The sequence below is a fragment of the Ranitomeya variabilis genome, chromosome 4 (genome assembly GCF_051348905.1).
Source record: "Ranitomeya variabilis isolate aRanVar5 chromosome 4, aRanVar5.hap1, whole genome shotgun sequence".
Taxonomy (NCBI): domain Eukaryota; kingdom Metazoa; phylum Chordata; class Amphibia; order Anura; family Dendrobatidae; genus Ranitomeya; species Ranitomeya variabilis.
Genome location: NC_135235.1, coordinates 297,589,842 through 297,607,926, shown reverse-complemented (window position 1 = coordinate 297,607,926; position 18,085 = coordinate 297,589,842). Strand labels below are relative to the sequence as shown.

Sequence of the window (18,085 nt, the reverse complement as noted above, 5' to 3'; positions counted from 1 at the left end):
GTAAGGTGGCATTAAGCCCGGTTAATAATGGAGAGGCGTCAATAAGACGCCTATCCATTATTAATCCAATTAAAGGGTTAAAAAAAACCACAAACACTAGAAAAAAAATATTTTAATGAAATAAAGACACCCACTTTTTGACCATATTTTATTGTACGCTCAATCCGTCCTGAAGACCCTCGACCTGAAAAAGACGCAAAATAAAAAAACAAATTCATACTCCCTGGCCCTGTCCGCAGAAATCCATCGAGGGTCCCACGAAGATCTTCCATGGAGAACAGACACATCCAGAGGTATGTCTGCTCTCCACGGCTGCAGCAACACACTGACAGGAGCCATAGTTCCTGTCGGTGTGTCACTGCGCATGCGCGAGCGAGTTTACCGGCGGTCATTGACCCCGGCACTCTCGCTTAACGGCAGTGCTGCGTGGGAAAGTTCAACGCAGCTGTACTGCCGTTAACCGAGACGCCGGAGCCATTGAACTCCGGAACAGTACGCGATACACTGCTAGGAGCTTCGCTCCTGGCAGTGTATCGCCGGAGAGCAGCCGATCGGCGTGGGACACTCGTTTTATGGATTCTGCGGACAGGGAGTATGAATTTGAGTTTTTATTTTGGGATTTTTTCTAGGGGATCGAGGGCTTCGCCTACCAGTGTGCTGTTGGTGAGTATATACTCTGTGTTATATGTTGTATGTACTGTGTGTCATGTATGTGTATTGTGTGTGTTTTGTGTAACTTTACAACTGTGCTAAGTCGCCGGACACAGGGACAACTCTCCCATCCTAATACCAGATGGGAGTAGTAGTCCCATACGGCGACTTAGCACAATGGTGGCACTAGCGTCGCATGGGGACACACACACACACACACACACACACACACACACACACACACACACACACACACACATACACACACACACACATACACACACATACACACACACATACACACACATACACACACACACATACCAAATCTATCAAACGGCCGACATCGATCCCTATGCGACGGTATGCCTCCATGTCTCTTCGGGATACAGGACCACACTCCGCCCACGCACTTCCGCCCGCTTCCCCGCACTTCCTGCTGCAGCGGTTTCTCCACCCATAACCGCAATAAAACCCGCAGATATATTTTTGATCTGCGGGTTTTACTGCGGGTTTGACCTCACAATGGAGGTCTATGGGTGCAGAACCGCTGCAGTTCCGCACAAAGAAGTGACATGGTCCTTCTTTTTTACCGCAGCTATTCAGCGCGGCTTTTTTAGAGAATTTCCGGATCATGTGCACAGCGTTTCCTGTTTTCCATAGGGTTACATTGTACTGTACCCTGCATGGAAAACAGCTGCGGACCCGCAGCGGCAAAATATCTGCCCTCAGTCACTGGCTTTACCACTCTGGTGGAGAAAATTGCGCGGGAGCCCACGCCAATTTTTTCCGCCATTTAACCCTTTATTTGAGCAGCTACAGCGGCCAAATTTTGCACATACACACTACTAACATTAGTAGTGTGGAATATGCAAAAAAAAAGGGGATATGAGATGGTTTACTGTATGTAAACCATGTCTCATATCATGTCGGGTTTGTGAAGGAGAGAGCAAAAGCCGGCAATTGAATTAGCGGCTTTTATGCTATCTAGCGCTGCATTAAATATAAATATACATATATAGGTGTCTCACTGACATATATATATGTATATATACACATTCTATGTGCATATATCTACTCTATTCTAACCTGTCAGTGTGATTTTACTGTACACCGCGCTGAATTGCCGGCTTTTCAAAAGACACCGGTGCGTAAAAATCGGACAGAACTCGCATGGTGCGAGTGCTGTGCGATTTTTTTTCTCGCACCCATTGACTTGCATTGGCGAGTCTCGTCCGAGACTCGCAGCAAATCGCAGCATGCTGCGATTTTTTTCTCAGTCCGATTTCGGCCGAGAAAAAAATGAAAAGACAACTATTGAATAACATTGGTCCGAGTGCAATCCGATTTTTTATCGGATTGCACTCGTCCATTTTCCTCGCCAGTGGAAATGAGCCCTAAGTCTGCAACACTCACACCCTCCCTCCCTCCCCGGAGTGCTGTTATATACAAACTTTGCAACATTTTAGTGGAACTTTTGTAAAAAGTTACAAAAAAGGTTAAAAAAACAACAAAACGTCATTTTCATTTTGTGCAAAATTCACAAACCGTGTGTCATTTTGAAGAAATTGGCACATAAAATATCATCAAATACCAGAAGAAAAAAAGAGAAATGACATAAAAAAGGATGACGGGTCATTTGTGTTTGTCCATACTGGAGTGAGAAAATATGCCCCCAGGTGAGTTCCTGCAAGAAGCAAAATTTGCAGCATTGTTCTTATCTCATCCGCATGGCCGGTACCGTCATCTCCTGCGGGTTTTTTTGGTGCATATATCGTCATAGAAAGTTCATGTTATTTCCCTCTCATGTGGACGTATCTGTAAGTTTTAGGTAATGGATGTTCCTTGGGAAAAAGAATATGGATTCTAAAACCGGGATTTTTGGTGACTTTATTTCATTCCTGAACATACTGGAATTTGAGGAACCAAGGGTCGTAGTCTCAGCACGTAGGAGCTGTCAACCCAGCTTTCCCAAAGTTCTGATTGGTAGGAGTGTAGGAAGTACGGTATCATGCAACATCTAAAACATTAGCTATTGAGATATATGGAAAAACTGTGTGTAAGCGTGAATGGAAGCCGTGCCTGCAGGTATAATGGGTTCAACTGACAGATCTCAGCGGTTGGAAATTTTCCAAAGAATGGTTGACAAAAATGGTTGAAATGATCCATTTCGGATGACTTTTATGTTATAGGTATGGTCAGAACTAATTGTATCAGGTTCATTATGTGTGTGAGCTGCTCTGATTCTTCTTCTGGGAAATATTATGTAGAAGTTCTGGCAGTGATAATATTCACTGTGTGCTCGTGATCGGATCTGTTCATAAATATTCAAATCTAGGTTCCTGGTTTATCCCTAGGTGACCTCCTCCTTCATAGGGCTCAGTAACACGGTGTGGTAAGAATCGCAAGTTCTTCCAGCTCAGTCGATGTTCCTGCAATAAAGGAAAAACTCCTCCGTGAGGCAAAACTCGTTGGCCCCGATTAGAGATGAGCGGATCCAACGAGATTTGAGTTCACCAAATCGTGCGGATTTTATCAGGAAAGTCGATTTGCAGCAAATGTATCCTTTGTGAATTGAATGACCCTTATTATCCTCCTCTGGGGTCTGGAGAGCCCCATGGACTTAATGAATGTCAGATAGCAAAAAAATAAACGTCAGATGGTTAAAAAAAAAACAAAACCTAATATTTCTGTTTCCTAAACAGTCCTCAAAGCCTTTTTTTACCACCACCAAGCACTGAAGCTCTGGGCATCTTCTCAATAGGCCGGAACTTCCGGCCATAAGTAGGCCCTTGAAAAGGGACGTTCCAAGCCTAGTAGAGGCCAGAAGTCCCTGCCTAGACCCTACATCGTTGGCGCGACTTGGGCTGAGACACCCTGACCTAGTCGCAAGCAGGCTGTCCCGGACCTAGAGCGTTTTTCACCTCGTCAGCGCCGAGGACCACACGGAAGAACGAGCAATGGAGGTGACTGGTGAAGTGTTATCCTTTTTTGTTTGCGTAATAATCATTTGTCGACCTTCTATGGTTGAGAAAAATGGTGCCGAGCTGGCTGCCATTTAGCTGAAATCACACGGAGCTAATTACAAAAAAAAAAATCTTCATTCTAGACAATGCTTTCCTTTTTTTCCATCTGGGTTTTTTTTTTGCACCACATTCTTCAAAATGGTCAACCCGGGTCATACATTTCTTGCAAAGTCAAAAATATTCTGTATTTTTTTACTTTAACAATTTTTTTTCAACTCTTTAGTGCAAAAACGGCGCCAAATTGGATGGCGTGTATAAAATGACACCAGAGAGGGACACATTTTGCAACTATCAAAAAAGTCTCAAGCAATGTACCAGGTGAAAACATCTGGAAGAACCCTAAACTCTGCCCAGAGTGGTGAGGTGATAAAAAAAAACATGATCGCAAATAAAATAGATTAAAAAGGTTGTCATCCAATCAAGAGGTTGTCATCCAATCAAAGGACGGATTTATTACAGGAACTTTTCAGATGCCGATAACTGCTAGGTAAACGTTCAGGTATCTCGCCAAAGGCTGCTATAAATGCACATTCTGAAATTGGCCAAGTATATTTAGAAAAAGAGGGGGAATAAGATACTAAACATCTGGGACCACTTCTCTCCTCGGAAACACAGGGTTTGCATGCCCAATCTTCTTTCCTCTGACAGCAGTTTGCCCCATACACAATGCAGATCTCCTGCAGGACATTGATACTCTTATGTCCTCCCGTAAATGTGTCCGTGTGTTGTTAGTTTTTCTTGTACGTGTGTGAGGCTATGTGAACACGTTGCGGATTGGTGTGCGGATTTTTCCTCATTGTTTTTGATAAATCTGCAGGTAAACTGCACTGCGGATTACCCGCGGATTTACCGCGTTTTTTGCGCGGATTCCACCTGCGGTTTTACACCTGTGGATTCCTATTGAGGAGCAGGTGTAAACCGCTGTGGAATCCGCACAAAGAATTGACATGCTGCGGAAAATACAATGCTGCGTTTCTGCGCGTTTTTTTTCCGCAGCATGTGCACTGCGGATTTTGTTTTCCATACGTTTACATGGTACTGTACACCTCATGGGAAACTGCTGCGGATCTGCAGTGTTAAATCCGCTGCAGATCCGCAGCAAAATCCGCAACATGTGCACAAAGCCTAAAGCTTCCCATAGTTATAGGATAACTGATCATGGTGTTTATTCATTTGTAAATTGTTCCAGTTCTCCTTCCTAATTTGAGATTTCTCCCTCGTCTGTAAGTATAACACTGATAGTACGGGGTTGTGTATGCTCTGCATCTTGTGTCAGCCACATCATTATATTTGTTGCATTTTGTAATATGTTTTTAGTTGCAGTGATCCCTCCTGATACCAGTCGGTGGATGTGGAGGCAGGAGGTGTTTTCCACAGGGATCCTGTTTTGGAAAGCATGTGAAGTCCCAGATTATAGAGGCTCAGGAAGCTCCCAGGTGCGCACACAATCTGCATTGTCTTATTTTAGATTCTTGCTTTATTATAGGTAATTTCATCTAATATTTAAAAAAACTCTTTAACCCATATATGAGTTGACATACAGGCACAGAAGTCAGTAGACACAATTCTTCACTTTGCCCTGTCCACACCTTACCTGTGCTTGTACTCGAGTGAAAAAGGTCGTGTGGAAGCATGGACACTTTTCTATTGAACTCTGGTGGTCTTGAATGGACAACCTGACCCCTCTTTTTCCAATAGGTGAGGGGCCCAGATAATGCCTTAAGTGCTTAAAGGGAACCTGTCAGAGGATTTTTGCCCAACCCACCGACAGCACGAATCAGACATTGGCTGCAATATTACAACCAAAATTATTTCTCCATTCTGTCAATTCATACAAATCGGACTGCACTCAGATGTTATCCAAATGCAGTCCAGTTGTTTCCACAAATTCATTGACTTGCATGGCCAAGTGTGACATGCTCTGACATGCTGCGACTTTTTCTTCGGACCGGCTCAGTCCAAGGAAAAAATCGGATGTTAGCAGCCTCATAGAATTATATTGGACCTAGTGCTATCCAATGTTTTGGCGGCTCGCAAATGGATGGAAAATATGATGGTGTGCACCTGGTCGTTAACTGTCAGATCTCTCTCCATTTGTGTACAAGCAGAGACTTGTCTCGTGGAGCGGGGCTGGGAGAAGCTGCTGGTTACCTGCCTCAGATTAGTCTCTGATCGGCTTTTCAAAGTATGTTTTCTCTGAAATGCTGCATAGTTTTGGAGTAAAACCTACCTGGCTTCCAGTGTCTGAGTCATGTTATCTGTGGTTTGGGCAGCATGAATTTCCTGACAAATCCCCTTTGACCCTTTAACACTAAATGACATATAAGTATAGCAGAGCTGGGGTGACTGTGTGTGGAGTGAAGTGAGGTTTCTCCATATGCGGTAGATACCTGCTGTGTTACATTGCCGGCATCTGGGTCTGACAGCAGTGACCGGAGCTGAGCTCCAGTTGCTGCTATTAATCATTTAAATGCATCTGTCCATTACGGACTTCGGTCTTTAAATGGTACGACGCCTGACGCAGTGAACTAAGGGCTGTCCCACACGTCCAGATAATTCCGGTACCGGAATAAATCGGTACCGGAGTTATCCGTGTCCGTGTGCCTGGGAACTCACGTAGGCCATACGTGCGGCACACGTGTGCCGCCCGTATGGCGAGTGGGTACCACACGGAGCGTGTGGTACCCACACGTGTGGTACCCTGCATCGTGCTGAAGCCGCGATTCATATGTTCCCTGCAGCAGCGTTTGCTGCAGAGAAAATATGAATAACAGTGTTTAAAATAAAGATCTATGTGTCCGCCGCCCTCCCACCCCCTGTGCGCCCCCCCCCCCCGCTGTTCTGAAAATACTTACCCGCCTCCCTCGCTGCTTCCTGGTCTGGCCGCGGCTTCTAGTGTATGCGGTCACGTGGGGCCGATCATTTACAGTCATGAATATGTGGCTCCACCTCCCATAGGGGCGGAGCCGACTATTCATGATTGTAAATGAGCGGCCCCACGTGACCGCATACAGTAGGAGACGCGGGGCAGGGAGGAAGGAGTGACAGCCAACGTGGGAGCGGGTGAGTATTTTCAGGACAGCGGGGGGCGCACAGGGGGTGGGGGGGGCGGCGGACACATAGATCTTTATTTTAAACACTATTATTCATATTTTCTCTGCAGCAAACGCTGCTGCAGGGAACATATGAATCGCGGCTTCAGCACCATGTGGGGGGGACAGCGCTTACTGTAGCGCTGTCTCCTGCACGCACACGGACCCCAGACGGGTGTGACCCATTGACTCTATTGGGTCCGTGTAATACGTGCGCTCCCACGAACACTGACATGTCTCCGTGTTTGGCACACGGAGACACGGTCCGCAAAAAATCAATGACATCTGAACAGATGCATTAATTTTTATGGGTCTACGTGTGTCAGTGTCTCCGGTACGTGAGGAAACTGTCACCTCACGTACCGGAGCCACTGACGTGTGAAACCGGCCTAACAGCGTGGGAAAATGTTCAGAAACTTTCCCACGCTAATCAGTTCATGTCCGGTCAGGCAGGGAGGCTGCGCAGTTTCATTCATTCCTCTGTGGTTTACAGCCCAGCCGGTCGCATTAGCACCGCTCTGCGTTGTAAACTATTTAAGCCCTTGAGATGGATTTACAGCGTGGGACTTGACTGTACGGCAGACAGGTATGGGATATTGTTGTTTTTTTATTTTGGATTTTTTTTTTACAGAAGAACGAGGGCTTCGCTTGGATTGAGCGTGCAATAAAGATGGTAAACCTGTGTGTGTAATTATTTCATTAAAAGACTTTGTTCTTAATGTGCGTGTGTATTTTTAACCCTTTCAGACCACTGGATTAATAATGGATAGGCATTTTATTGACACCTCTCCATTATTAACCTGGCTTAATGTCACCTTACAATAGCAAGGTGACATTAACCCCTTAATCCCATATGACTTACTATCCCGTCGAGGTGGGGTGGGCCTTAATTCCCACCGACGGGATAGTACGTCATATGCGATCGGCCGCGCTCACGGGGGGAGCACGGCCGATCGCGGCCGGGTGTCAGCTGACTATCGCAGCTGACATCCGGCACTATGTGCCAGGAGTGGTCACGGACCGCCCCCTGCACATTAACCCCCGGCACACTGTGATCAAACATGATCGCAGTGTTCCGGCGGTATAGGGAAGCATCGCGCAGGGAGGGGGCTCCCTGCGGGCTTCCCTGAGACCCCCGGAGCAACGCGATGTGATTGCGTTGCTCCGAGCGTCTCTTACCTCCTATCCCTGCAGGCTCCGGATCCAAAATGGCCACGGGGCTGCATCTGGGTCCTTCCGGCTGCAGACCAGGCTCTGGTAAGCCTGCAGCGCTGTCAGTCAGATCGCTGATCTGACAGAGTGCTGTGCAAACTGTCAGATCAGCGATCTGTGATGTCCCCCCCCTGGGACAAAGTAAAAAAGTAAAAAAAAAAATTTCACATGTGTAAAAAAAAAAATAAATAAATAAATAAATTCCTAAATAAAGAAAAAAAATATATATATTATTCCGATAAATACATTTCTTTATCTAAATTAAAAAAAAAACAATAAAAGTACACATATTTAGTATCGCCGCATCCGTAACTACCCAACCTATAAAACTGTCCCAGTTATTAACCCCTTCAGTGAACACCGTAAGAAAAAAAAAAACGAGCCAAAAAACAACGCTTTATTATCATACCGCTGAACAAAAAGATGGATATAAATAACCATGGTACCGCTGAAAACGACATCTTGTCCCGCAAAAAACAAGCTGCCATACAGCATCTTAAGCAAAAAAATAAAAAAGTTATAGTCCTCAGAATAAAGCGATGCCAAAATAATTATTTTTTCTATAAAATAGCTTTTATCGTGTAAAAGCGCCAAAACATAAAAAAATGATATAAATGAGATGTCGCTGTAATTGTACTGACCCGACAAATAAAACTGCTTTATCAATTTTACCAAACATGGAATGGTATAAACGCATCCCCCAAAAGAAATTCATGAATAGCTGGTTTTTGGTCATTCTGCCTCACAAAAATCGGAATAAAAATAAATAAAAAAATGTCATGTGCCCGAAAATGTTACTAATAAAAACATCAACTCGTCCCGCAAAAAACAAGACCTCACATGACTCTGTGGACCAAAATATGGAAAAATTATAGGTCTCAAAATGTGGAGACGCAAAAACTTTTTTGCTATAAAAAGCGTCTTTTAGTGTGTGACAGCTGCCAATCATAAAAATCCGATATAAAAAAACGCTATAAAAGTAAATCAAACCCCCCTTCATCACCCCCTTAGTTAGGGAAAAATAATAAAATGAAAAAAATGTATTTATTTCCATTTTCCCATTAGGGTTAGGGCTAGGGTTAGGGCTAGGGTTAGGGTTAGGGCTAGGGTTAGGGCTAGGGTTAGGGTTGGGGCTAGGGTTGGAGCTAAAGTTAGGGTTAGGGTTGGGGCTAAAGTTAGGGTTAGGGTTGGGGCTAAAGTTAGGGTTAGGGTTGGGGCTAAAGTTAGGGTTAGGGTTTGGATTACATTTACGGTTGGGATTAGGGTTAGGGGTGTGTCAGGGTTAGAGGTGTGGTTAGGGTTACCGTTGGGATTAGGGCTAGGGGTGTGTTTGGATTAGGGTTTCAGGTAGAATTGGGGAGTTTCCACTGTTCAGGCACATCAGGGGCTCTCCAAACGCGACATGGTGTCCGATCTCAATTCCAGCCAATTCTGCGTTGAAAAAGTAAAACAGTGCTCCTTCCCTTCCGAGCTCTCCCGTGCGCCCAAACAGGGGTTTACCCCAACATATGGGGTATCAGCGTACTCGGAACAAATTGGACAACAACTTTTGGGGTCCAAGTTCTCTTGCTATCCTTGGGAAGATAAAAATTTGGGGGGCTAAAAATCATTTTTGTGGGAAAAAAAAGATTTTTTATTTTCATGGCTCTGCGTTGTAAACTGTAGTGAAACACTTGGGGGTTCAAAGTTCTCACAACACATCTAGATAAGTTCCTTGGGAGGTCTAGTTTCCAATATGGGGCCACTTGTGGGGGGTTTCTACTGTTTGGGTACATCAGGGGCTCTACAAATGCAACGTGATGCCTGCAGACCAATCCATCTAAGTCTGTTATGGACCTGGTGGTTAGGTGCACCTGGAATGACCTGATGGTTAAGCTAGAAGACAGGACAAGCTCTGGGAAGTGGGAACTCTGCTGACCGCAAATCCTAATCCTAACACACACACTAGAAATAGCTGTGGAGCGTACCTAACTCTCCCTAGACGCCTCTTCACAGCCTAAGAGCTAACTACCCCTAAAGATAGGAAAATAAGCCTTACCTTGCCTCAGAGAAATTCCCCAAAGGTAAAGGCAGCCCCCCACATATATTAACTGTGAGTTAAGAGGAAAGTCACAAACACAGGGATGAAACAGGTCTCAGCAAAGGAGGCCAGACTTACTAGATAGACTGAGGATAGGAAAGGGATCTATGCGGTCAGCAGAAAAAACTACAAAAAGCCACGCAGAGTGTGCAAAAGGACCCCCGCACCGACTCACTGTGCGGAGGTGCCACTCTGCAACCCAGAGCTTCCAGCTAGCAAGGCAATATCATGTTAGCAAGCTGGACTAGAACTTAGCAAGCACTAAGAAACATATTCAGTACACAATGAACAACAAATGAACTAGCAGGGACTTAGCTTTTGCTGGAGTAGACAGGTCATCAGAAAGATCCGAGAGAGATCTGAACCAGTACTGATACATTGACAGCTGGCATGGAGTAACGATCTGAGTGGAGTTAAATAGAGAAGCCAGCCTAGCCACAAACGAGGGGAGCTGAGGAAGCAACCTCAGAACCAGCAGTTCCACTCACAGCCACCAGAGGGAGTCCACAGACAGAACTCGCCGAAGTACCATTCATGACCACAGGAGGGAGTTCGAGAACGGAATTCACAACATAAGTCTGCATTCCAAATGGCGCTCCTTCCCTTCCGAGCTCTGCCATGCGCCCAAACAGTGGTTCCCCCCCACATACGGGGTATCAGCGTACTCAGGACAGATTGGACAACAACTTTTGGGGTCCAATTTCTCCTGTTACCCTTGGGAAAATACAAAACTCGGGCCTAATCATTTTTGTGAAAAAAAAAATAATTTTTATTTTCACGGCTCTGTGTTATAAACTGTAGTGAAACACTTGGGGGTTCAAAGCTCTCTAAACACATCTAGATAAGTTCCTTAGGGGGTCTACTTTCCAAAATGGTGTCACTTGTGGGGGGTTTTAATGTTTAGGCACATCAGGGGCTCTCCAAACGCGACATGGTGTCCCATCTCAATTCCAGTCAATTTTGCATTGAAAAGTCAAACGGCGCTCTTTCCCTTCCGAGCTCTGCCATGCGCCCAGTCGTTTACCCCCACATATGGGGTATCAGCGTACTCAGGACAAATTGCACAACAACTTTTGGGGTCCAATTTCTTCTCTTACCCTTGGGAAAATAAAAAATTGGGGGCGAAAAGATCATTTTTGTTAAAAAATATGATTTTTTTATTTTTACGGCTCTGTATTATAAACTTCTGTGAAGCACTTGGTGGGTCAAAGTGCTCACCACACATCTAGATAAGTTCCTTAGGGGGTCTACTTTCCAAAATGGTGTCATTTGTGGGGGGTTTCAATGTTTACGCACATCAGGGGCTCTCCAAACGCAACATGGCGTCTCATCTCAATTCCAGTCAATTTTGCATTGAAAAGTAAAATGGCGCTCCTTTCCTTCCGAGCTCTGCCATGCGCCCAAACAGTGGTTTACCCTTACATATGGGGTATCAGCGTACTCAGGACAAATTGTACAACAACTTTTGGGGTCCATTTTCTCCTGTTACCCTTGGTAAAATAAAACAAATTGGAGCTGAAATAAATTTTGTGTGAAAAAAGTTAAACGTTCATTTTTATTTAAACATTCCAAAAATTCCTGTGAAACACCTGAAGGGTTAATAAACTTCTTAAATGTGGTTTTGAGCACCTTGAGGGGTGCAGTTTTTAGAATGGTGTCACACTTGGGTATTTTCTATCATATAGACCCCCCAAAATGACTTCAAATGAGATGTGGTCCCTAAAAAAAAAATGGTGTTGTAAAAATGAGAAATTGCTGGTCAACTTTTAACCCTTATAACTCCCTAACAAAAAAAAATGTTGGTTCCAAAATTGTGCTGATGTAAAGTAGACATGTGGGAAATGTTACTTATTAAGTATTTTGTGTGACATATCTCTGTGATTTAAGGGCATAAAAATTAAAAGTTGGAAAATTGCGAAATTTTCAAAATTTTCGCCAAATTTCCATTTTTTTCACAAATAAACGCAAGTTATATCGAATAAATTTTACCACTATCATGAAGTACAATATGTCATGAGAAAACAGAATGTCAGAATCGCCAAGATCTGTTGAAGCGTTCCAGAGTTATAACCTCATAAAGAGACAGTGGTCAGAATTGTAAAAATTGGCCCGGTCATTAACGTGCAAACCTCCCTCGGGGCTTAAGGGGTTAACCCCTTATTACCCCATATGCCAATGCTACAAGGCAATGGGAAGAGAGAGGCTAAGTGCCGGAATAGGCGCATCTTAGGCTACGTTCACATTTGCGGTCAGCGCCGCAGCGTCGGGCGCCGCAGCGGCGCCGCATGCGTCATGCGCCCCTATATTTAACATGGGGGCGCATGGACATGCGTTGTGCTGCGTTTAGCGCCGCATGGCCGCAAGCGTTGGACACAAGAAACGCATCAAGTTGCATTTTTTTGCGTCCAACTTGCGGCCAAAAACGACGCATGCGGCGCAAAACGCAGCGTTTTAGCATGCGTTTTGCCGCGTTTTTGTTTGCGTTGTGCGCTGCGGCGCCGACGCTGCGGCGCACAACGCAAATGTGAACGTAGCCTAACAGATGTGCCTTTTCTAGGGTGTCTGGGGGCAGATGTTTTTAGCCAGGGGGGCAATAACCATGGTCCCTCTCTAGGCTATTAAGATCTGCCCTCAGTCACTGGCTTTCCCTCTCTAGCGGAGAAAATAGCGCGGGAGCCCACGCCAATTTTTTCCGTGAATTAACCCTGTAATTTAACACCTACAGCTCCAAAATTTTACACACACACTGCTAACATTATTAGTCAGGGACATATATAAATCTAAAGGTACCGTCACACTAAGCGACGCTGCAGCGATACAGACAACAATGCCGATCGCTGCAGCGTCGCTGTTTGGTCGCTGGAGAGCTATCACACAGACAGCTCTCCAGCGACCAACGATGCCGAGGTCCCTGGGTAACCAGGGTAAACATCGGGTTGCTAAGTGCAGGGCCGCTCTTAGTAACCCGATGTTTACCCTGGTTACCAGTGTAAAATGTAAAAAAACAAACAGTACATACTTACATTCGCGTCCCCCGGCGTCCGCTTCCTGCACTGACTGAGCGCCGGCCCTAACAGCAGAGCGGTGACGTCACCGCTGTGCTGTGCTTTCGCTTTACGGGCGGCGCTCAGTCAGTGTAGGAAGCGGACGGCGAGGGACGCGAAGGTGAGTATGTACTGTTTGTTTTTTTACATTTTACACTGGTAACCAGGGTAAACATCGGGTTACTAAGCGCGGCCCTGCACTTAGTAACCCGATATTTACCCTGGTTACCAGTGTAAAACATCGCTGGCATCGTTGCTTTTGGTGTCAAACACAACGATACACGGCGATCTGATGACCAAATAAAGTTCTGAACTTTAATGAACGACCAGCGATATCACAGCAGGATCCTGATCGCTGCTGCGTGTCAAATACAACGATATCGCTAGCCAGGACGCTGCAACGTCACGGATCGCTAGCGATATCGTTTAGTGTGACGGTACCTTAACGGATACCCAATGGTTTACTGTATGTAACCATGTCTCATATCCTGTCGGGTTCGGTAATGAATTAGCAAAAGCCGACAAATGAATTACCGGCTTTTCTGCTATCTAGCTCTGTATGAAATATAAATATATATATATATGTGTGTCACTGACATATATATAGACTATACTTAGGAAAGTGAGAAATTGCTGGTCAACTTTTAACCCTTATAACTTCCTAACAAAAAAAAATTTATATTTCAAAAATTGTGCTGATGTAAAGTAGACATGTGGATTTTGTGTGACACCACTCTCTGATTTAAGGACTTATAAATTAAAAGTTTGAAAATTGCAAAATTTTCCAAATTTTCGCCAAATTTCCAAGATTTTCACAAATAAATGCAAGTCATATCAAATAAATTATACCACTATCTTAAAGTACAATATGTCATGAGAAAACATTCTCTGAATCAATGGGATACGTTGAAGTGTTCCAAAGTTATAACCACATAAAATGACAATGTTGAGAATTGTAAAATTTGGCCTGGTTATTAAGGTGAAACAGGCTTCGGGATGAAGGGGTTAAATATTTTCACATTTTCGCAGGTAGAGGGAGATTGTTTTTGTTTCCCAAGTAAAGATCTAATTCCCTTCTGTTTTTATGATACATATACCTTTATTTTATCATTTCCACTACTCATTACTGAATGAACTATATTTATTTTTTGCAGATCTGACTGCGATTGTGATGCATCATTGAGAGCAAAGAAATTGTCAGATGAACACAAGAACGCAATGGTAATAAAATGTTATCAGAAGTAGTTCTGCAGCTGCTGTGCAGTCAGTATTGGTCAGTATTCTACATCAGTATTTGTAAGCCAAAACCAGGAGTGGGCGATAAATCCAGAAGTGGTGCATATGTTTCTATTATACTTTTCCTCTGATCGTTCCACTCCTGGTTTTGCCTTTTAAATACTGATGTAAAATCCTGACCAAATACTGAGCGTGTGGACATGGCCATACTGTCAGAATGATAATAATGTATGTTAGGTTATTCCTATCTGGTATATTGGTCTGAGGATACACCACTACTACAGCATGATGATGCCCAAAGCTGTGTCCTTAGCCAGTAGCAGAATATTTGATGAGGAATATGCAGACTTGTTAGTGAAACATTGGTGCCATATGACGATTTTACCACTACTTTCTCAGCGCCATAGGTGGCTGTGGAGATCTGACATAAAGCAGCATTGGAGAGGAAACTGCAAGAAAATTATTCACTTTAGCAGAAAACCAGATTAACCGCTCGCTGACTTAGACTGAAACCAAAATGTTTTATTTTCTGTTTTCTACATTGTATATGGATGTTACATGTTTACAAAGATCTTCTCTCCTCTTTCTGATAAACTGTAAATCATATACCATAAGTGTCCCGTCATATCATGCAGGAATACAATATGTCCCATCATATCATGCAGGAATACAGTATGTCCCGTCATATCATGCAGGAATACAGTATGTCCCCTCATATAATGCGGGAATACAGTATGTCCCATCATATAATGCGGGAATACAGTATGTCCCATCATATCATGTGGGAATACAGTATGTCCCATCATATCATGGGGGAATACAGTGTGTCCCATCATATCATGCGATAATACAGTATGTCCCATCATATCATGGGGGAATACAGTATGTCCCATCATATCATGCAGGAATACAGTATGTCCCATCATATCATGGGGGAATACAGTATGTCCCATCATATCATGCGGGAATACAGTATGTCCCATCATATCATACAGGAATACAGTATGTCCCATCATGTCATGCAGGAATACAGTATGTCCCATCATATCATACAGGAATACAGTATGTCCCATCATGTCATGCAGGAATACAGTATGTCCCATCATATGATGCAGGAATACAGTATGTCTCATCATATGATGCAGGAATACAGTATGTCCCATCATATCATGCAGGAATACAGTATGTCCCATCATATCATACAGGAATACAGTATGTCCCATCATATCATGCGGGAATACAGTATGTCTCATCATATCATGCAGGAATACAGTATGTCCCATCATATCATGCAGGAATACAGTATGTCTCATCATATCATGCAGGAATACAGTGTGTCCCATCATATCATGCAGGAATACAGTATGTCCCATCATATCATGCAGGAATACAGTATGTCTCATCATATCATGCAGGAATACAGTGTGTCCCATCATATCATGCAGGAATGAGTCTTCGCTCGCTCCTGTGACATTGTTCCGCCATGTTAGTTTGCAGCCAGTTAGCTGCCAGCAATGGACTACTGCGCTCACGTGATCTAACAATGTCACACAGGTGCCTGGAGTCACAGCCCGGCATCGCTGAATGGTGCTGATCTAAGAGGTGAGCATATACAGGTTTTATTTTCCATGGGGCACTGTTTAATTTAAGAATGGGTTGTGTTAGTGGTGGGCGACCCCTTTAGATCCTGTCATTTACAGTAGAACGATGACTCCATGTGTACTGTGCATCATTACTAGGTGACAATCACACACTGAATCTATAGCTAGAGGGGACGAAGGAGTTCCCCTCCGAAACGCGCGTCGGGCAGACGTGCAGACCGGGGATTGTTATACACCTGTAGCATCACCTAAAAAGGTAATATGGAGAGTGGCGGTGTCTATGCCTAAAGTAATACTAGCGATAGATATTTAGTGTTGGATAACTGATTCCTTTTGGAGTATAGTCCTAGGGACTGTGCTTTCATTATATGGGCTCACTTATATGGACCGGCTGTTTTTGTGATAAACCTGAGGGTCGGGTGTCACTTGCTGCATAGATTGTTTCCAGCATAATTACTGGCACCAATATGGACTTTTGCCCAGTGTAACAATATTATGGCTATTTAGTCTATTGTATAGAGGTATAGGATGAGTCCATGGTGTAACACTCTGTTATATAGGCCATGTCCGTATTTATAGTTGTCCACCATGCTCTTGTATATAGATCCCTCATACTAATAACAGAGATATATATGGGATCACCTTCCCGGTCTGCACGTTATTTTTTTGCACGATGCACTTTTGTTCGTGACCTACATTGACCTCCCACTGTGTTTGATTGTGTCCTTTATTGCTATTCCTAGATTGTGTCTTTTGTACTTAATAAAGATTTTTTTGCTTATATAATACATGTTTTTGTTTGGTCGTTTTTGTGGTTTCCACACCCCCGCTGTATGATGTAGTAACGACTGAGTTACAATAAGTCCGTAATTTGCATAGTATTTGGGTGCGACATCCTATTAGCGTTAGCTATGCTGTTGAGAAATACCATTATTTTCTTATTATCACACCACTGATTGGCAGCTCTGTGTGTACACTGCTGTTCATAGGCAGAAAGCTGCCAATCTGATGGGGGCAGGGTTATACAGAGCTCAAGAAGATGGAGGCTTCCTGGCAGCAGGTTTACTAGTCCTCTAGTGATAATCTTCTGCTGATAAAACCATGATTTTATCAAAACTACATAAAACAGCCCAGTAAGTGACACATCACTGGAATCAGGCTCTTTGTCCCTACAATATGCTGCACATACAGTAGACAGGTGGCAAAATCCTGGAGATAGATTACCTTTAAGGAACACGCACACAATCCAATCTAAGGAAACAATGACACCTATCTCATGTGACACCTTTAGTATTCTATGTCCTGTAGGGTTATTGTTTGAGGAGTCCATTTTCTTCAGCTTGCAGTGTATAATGATGCCCTATTATAGCCTCAGTTTACACTTTAAACATTGGCATTTGCATTGGAACGTGCCCTACTAACATTATGTGCATCTTATTCTTGGATTTAAAGAGAATAGATAATCAGAAAATGACTTATTGTTTAAAAAATCAGGTTTTTGTGTTATTTTTATTTATAAGGCTGGTTTCACACGTCAGTGGCTCCGGTACATGTGGTGTCAGTTTTCTCACGTACCGGAGACACTGACACACGTAGACACATTAAAAATCAATGTGTCTCTGCACATGTCAGCATGTTTTCACGGACCGTGTGTCTGTTTGAAAAACACGGAGACATGTCAGTGTTCGTGGGAGCGCACGGATCGCACGGACCCATTAAAGTCAATGGGTCCGTGTAAAACACGTACCGCACACGGATGCTGTCCGTGTGCAGTCCGTGTGCCGTGCAGGAGACAGCGCTACAGTAAGCTGTCCCCCCAGCTTGTCGTGCTGAAGCCGCCATTCATTTCTTCTGAATGGGGTGGAGCCGCATATTCATCACTGTAATGAGCGGCACCACGTGACCGCTCATACAGGAGAAGCTGCGGCGCGGAGAGGATGCATCGAGGGAGCTGGGTGAGTATTTTATTTCCAGCGGGCGGGCACACAGGGGGTGGGAGGGGGGTGGTGACAAAGATCTTTATTTCAACTGCAAAAAAAACAAAAAAACAATGATTTTTCATTTCTTCTCTCCAGCGAACGCTGCTGGAGAGAAGAAATGAATGACGGCTTCAGCACCCAAAGCAGGGGACAGCGCTTACTGT

At 44.0% G+C, this 18,085-nt stretch overlaps 1 long non-coding RNA gene across 1 annotated transcript in view; it reads left to right on the top strand.

The window, feature by feature from the left end:
• Positions 1–18,085, top strand: part of LOC143768863 (uncharacterized) — a 37,919-nt gene that overhangs the window by 6,767 nt on the left and 13,067 nt on the right. The window contains exons 2-3 of the long non-coding RNA XR_013214084.1: positions 4,995–5,113; positions 14,260–14,326. This is a non-coding gene — a long non-coding RNA (uncharacterized LOC143768863). The remainder of the gene's footprint in view (positions 1–4,994; positions 5,114–14,259; positions 14,327–18,085) is intronic.